A 5,616-nucleotide genomic window follows, 5' to 3' on the forward strand; every position below is an offset into this window, starting at 1 on the left:
TAGACAAATGCATTATTATTATAATTATTGTTATTATTATTAATATTATTATTATTATTATTTTTATTATTATTATTATTATTATTATTATTATTATTATTATTATTATCATTATTAATAATATTAATATTGTTGTTTTTATTATGATTATTATTATAATAATTATTGTATCATTATTATTATTATTATTATTATTATTATTATTATTATTATTATTATTATTATGCTTATTATTATCGTGATTATTATTCTGTGGAGATAAAGAAAAGATAAAAAAAAAATAGAGATAAAGAAAGATAAAAATTCTCCCAAGTGAAAGAGATATGGCCATGGAAGAGGGAATAATAATAATAATATAAAAAAAAAAAAAGGGGGGAAGGATATTGAGTTGAAAGTCGATACCTGATACTGAAAGATGGAAAATAAATATTTTCTTCCACAAAACCAAACAGATTGTCTATGAAAATTCTTTAATGAAAGAGATGTTTGGCCCTAAAAAGGGCCTAGATATTGCTGTTATGAAGATCATTCGTGGATGACTTCTTAGGCACGCTCGCCACGGATGCGACGAGCCAGTTGGATGTCCTTTGGCATGATAGTCACGCGCTTGGCATGGATGGCGCACAGGTTGGTATCCTCAAACAGACCCACGAGGTAAGCCTCGGAAGCTTCCTGGAGAGCCATGACAGCAGAGGACTGGAAGCGGAGGTCAGTCTTGAAATCCTGAGCAATTTCACGCACCAGGCGCTGGAAAGGCAGTTTCCTGATAAGCAGCTCAGTGCTCTTCTGATAACGGCGGATCTCACGGAGAGCAACGGTTCCAGGCCTGTAACGGTGGGGTTTCTTGACACCTCCAGTGGCTGGAGCAGACTTGCGAGCTGCCTTTGTAGCAAGCTGCTTGCGGGGCGCCTTGCCACCAGTGGACTTGCGAGCCGTTTGCTTGGTACGTGCCATAGTTGTGGTAACAACAACTCACAACGAACACTCAGCTGAGTCTGCCCGCGCTTCCCACAAAATCCCTTTATATATGAATCGGGTGGGCCCGACGACTCCAACCCTGCCTTGTGATTGGTCAGAAACGTCCAGTGAGGCTCATCGCCCACGCAGTCACCGCATGAAAGATGTGATCATTATTGTTAGTCTAATTCATTTTGTTCTTATTCTTATTCTTATTCTTATTCTTTCTTCCCTCATTCATAACAAATCTTGGAAAATATACAGCAGAACTGACATGTCATTTAAAATTCTAAGACAATTAGCAAGAAAGTTGTGATATTCTTATTTTTTTCATTCTTTTTATTCTATTTTTTTCTTATTCTTGTCATAATTAATATTGTTATCTTTATTATTTTCATTTTTTTTTATTATTCTTCCTTATCTTATTCTTATTTATCCTACTTTTAGAGAGATGAGGCTTGTGCGGTCACCCATCCAAGTTCTGCCCGGACCCCCTGCTTAACCTTGCTGATCCCGCCGTCAGCTGATTGGTCAAGAGCGGAGAACAAGGTGTTGGGAGGGCTTATTTCTCTTATTCTTATTCTTTCCTGTATTGTTGTTGCATTGTTGTGCTGAAAATGTTGGAAAATATGCACTAAAATTAACCCTTCATTCATAATTCTACGACAATTAGCAAGAGAGATATATTATTACTTTTTTCCCTTATTTTTGTTCTTTTTATTCTTAATCTTCTTTTTTTTATTATAGTTGTTATTGTTATTTTATTATTTTCGTTTTTCGTTCATTCTCCTCATTCTTATTGCTATTTTTTTCTATTCTCAGAGAGATGAGGCTTTTGTGGTCACCCATCCAAGTTCTTCCCGGACCCCCTGCTTAACTGCGCTGATCCCGCCGTTAGCTAATTGGCCAAGACCGGAGAACTAGGTGTTGGGAGGCCTTCTTTCTATTATTCTTATTCTTTCTTCCCCCATTCATATCGTTGTATTGGAAATGTTGGAAAATATACAAAAGAATTCACCCTTCTATGACAATTAGGAAGAAAGACATGGGATGCTTTCTTTCTTTTTTTTTATATTCCTTTATTGTAATTTTTCTTATTCTTGTTATAATAATTCTTACTGTTATCTTTATTACTTAAAATTTTCGTTCATTCTCCCTATTCTTATTCTTATTTTTTTTATTTATTTATTTTTTTTCAGACAGATGAGGCTTGTGTAGTCACCCATCCAAGTATTGCCCGAAACCCCTGCGTAATCTCGACGATTTCATTTGACAATACCTATTTACTTATTTATTTATTATTATATTTATTAAAAAAAAAAAAGAAGAAAAGAAGATGAAGAATAAGGTATGTAATCGAAATACTCTCTCTATACTGTAGCAATAGTTTAGCTGGATGTACTTGTATTGTGTCAAAAATACTTGCAATATCTGCAATTGTAACCTGCAGTGTCGGCATAATGCATAATTAAGCAATGAAAAGAAAAATTAATAAAAGAATAAATGAAAAAAAGAAAGAAAAAAAGATACAATTAACAATTAAATATATTAGCTACCCCTCTACGTTTCTTTATCACTGCAGAAAAATGGAAACATTTTAACGTAGACTTGTCAAAATTCAACTGAAATTAAGGGTTAAATAAGGATTGTCACCCCTTCCCCAGAGGATATTCATTGTCTTTTAATATATATATATATATATATATATATATATATATATATATATATATATATATATATATATATATATATATATATATATATATATATATATATATATATATATATATATATATATATATATATATATATATATATATATATATATATATTCTTTTTATTTAAAGTCTTATTTAGAGAGAGAGAGAGAGAGAGAGAGAGGTAACGTCCTTGAGGATAGCAGCTCGTCTACGCTCCGCTCAGTGATCAGCGTTAGAATGTAATTCCTCATTTCTTTAAAAAAAAAAAAAAAAAAAAAAAAACAGAAACTTTATTTAGGGGGCTTGCTGGAAACAAACTACAATGGAGGAAAGAACAATATGTCTGCTATATGACCCACCCAGTTAAATTTTCAAGAAGCAAACGCAAGTTGGAAAATACGAGGAAGATAAATTTTCATTTATATACGTTTTATGGTAATTTCTGCCACGCCTTCCTCTATTCATCAAACGTCACTGACACTTATTCCCTTTATTTTTTACTTTACAGAATCTTTTGTAGGGCAAGACTCTAGAGGATATGTGCTTTCATAAATTCTATAATGCTTTGCTTATCATAGAGACATAAAAAAAAAAAATAATAATAATAAAAATAAATAAATTAATTAATTTAAAAAATCAAAATAAATAGATATATAAATTAATTAATCAATCAAATAAATTTCTATGCTTCACCTTTATAGCATTCGTATGAATGTCAAAACAAAACAAAAAATATAAATATAAATAATAATATGAAAAAAAAAAATTACTAAATATATGAAAAATAGCATTACTACTACTACTACTACTACTACTACTACTGCTACTACTACTACTATTTTTTTTTTTTTTTTTATGTAGGAAGGACACTGGCCAAGGGCAACAAAAATGTAATAAAAAAAATGCCCACTGAAATGCCAGTCCCATACAGGGGTCAAAGCAGTGGTCAAAAAATGATGAATAAGTGTCTTGAAACCTCCCTCTTGAAGGAATTCAAGTCATAGGAAGGTGGAAATACGGAAGCAGGCAGGGAGTTCCAGAGTTTACCAGAGAAAGGGATGAATGATTGAGAATACTAGTTAACTCTTGCGTTAGAGAAGTGGACAGAATAGAGGTGAGAGAAAGAAGAAAGTCTTGTGCAGCGAGGCCACGGAAGGAGGGGAGGCATGCAGTTAGCAAGATCAGAAGAGCAGTTAGCATGAAAATAGCGGTAGAAGACAGCTAGATATGCAACATTGCGGCGGTGAGAGAGAAGCTGAAGACAGTCAGTTAGAGGAGAGGAGTTGATGAGACGAAAAGCTTTTGATTCCACCCTGTCTAGAAAAGCAGTATGAGTGGAACCCCCCTCAGACATGTGAAGCATACTCCATACATGGACGGATAAGGCCCTTGTACAGAGTTAGCAGCTGGGGGGGTGAGAAAAACTGGCGGAGACGTCTCAGAACACCTAACTTCATAAAAGCTGTTTTAGCTAGAGATGAGATGTGAAGTTTCCAGTTCAGATTATAAGTAAAGGACAGACCGAGGATGTTCAATGTAGAAGAGGGGGACAGTTGAGTGTCATTGAAGAAGAGGGGATAGTTGTCTGGAAGGTTGTGTCGAGTTGATAGATGGAGGAATTGATTTTTTGAGGCATTGAACAATATCAAGTTTGTTCTGCCCCAATGAGAAATTTTAGAAAGATCAGAAGTCAGGCGTTCTGTGGCTTCCCTGCGTGATATGTTTACCTCCTGAAGGGTTGGACGTCTATGAAAAGACGTGGAAAAGTGCAGGGTGGTATCTTCAGCGTAGGAGTGGATAGGACAAGAAGTTTGGTTTAGAAGATCATTAATGAATAATAAGAAGAGAGTGGGTGACAGGACAGAACCCTGAGGAACACCACTGTTAATTGATTTAGGAGAAGAACAGTGACCGTCTACCACAGCAGCAATAGAACGGTCAAAAAGGAAACTTGAGATGAAGTAAACAGAGAGAAGGATAGAAACCGTAGGAGGGTAGTTTGGAAATCAAAGCTTTGTGCCAGACTCTATCAAAAGCTTTTGATAATTATGTCCAAGGCAACAGCAAAAGTTTCACCAAAATCTCTAAAAGAGGATGACCAAGACTCAGTAAGGAAAGCCAGAAGATCACCAGTAGAGCGGCCTTGACGGAACCCATACTGGCGATCAGATAGAAGGTTGTGGAGTGATAGATGTTTAAGAATCTTCCTGTTGAAGATAGATTCAAAAACTTTAGATAGGCAGGAAATTAAAGCAATAGGATGGTAGTTTGAGGGATTAGAACGGTCACCCTTTTTAGGAACAGGTTGAATGTAAGTAAACTTCCAGCAAGAAGGAAAGGTAGTGTTGACAGACAGAGCTGAAAGAATTTGAATAGGCAAGGTGCAAGCATGGAGGCATTGTTTCGGAGAACAATAGGAGGGACCCCATCCGGTCCATAAGCCTTCCGAGGGTTTAGGCCAGCGAGGGCATGGAAAACATCATTGCGAAGAATTTTAATAGGTGGCATGAAGTTGTCAGAGGGTGGAGGAGAGGGAGGAACAAGCCCAGAATCGTCCAATGTAGAATTTTTAGCAAAGGTTTGAGCAAAGATTTCAGCTTTAGAAATAGATGCGATAGCAGTGGTGCCATCTGGTTGAAATAGAGTAGGGAAAGAAGAAGCAGCAAAGTTATTGGAGATACTTTTTGGCTAGATGCCAGAAATCACGAAGGGAGTTAGAGAGAGAGAGAGAGAGAGAGAGAGAGAGAGAGAGAGAGAGAGAGAGAGAGAGAGAGAGAGAGAGAGAGAGAGAGAGAGAGAGAGAGAATGTGTGTGTGTGTATATGTGTCGGTTGGGTTGTGAAGGATGGGAAAAACCAGCAAGCCTCGGCTCCACTGACTGATCGATACTTGAATGTAATTCAAGTAAGGCGAAGTTAGGTTAGATTAGGTCAGGTCAGGTTAAGTTAGGTTAGGTTAGG

The sequence above is a fragment of the Scylla paramamosain genome, chromosome 17 (genome assembly GCF_035594125.1).
Source record: "Scylla paramamosain isolate STU-SP2022 chromosome 17, ASM3559412v1, whole genome shotgun sequence".
Classification (NCBI taxonomy): domain Eukaryota; kingdom Metazoa; phylum Arthropoda; class Malacostraca; order Decapoda; family Portunidae; genus Scylla; species Scylla paramamosain.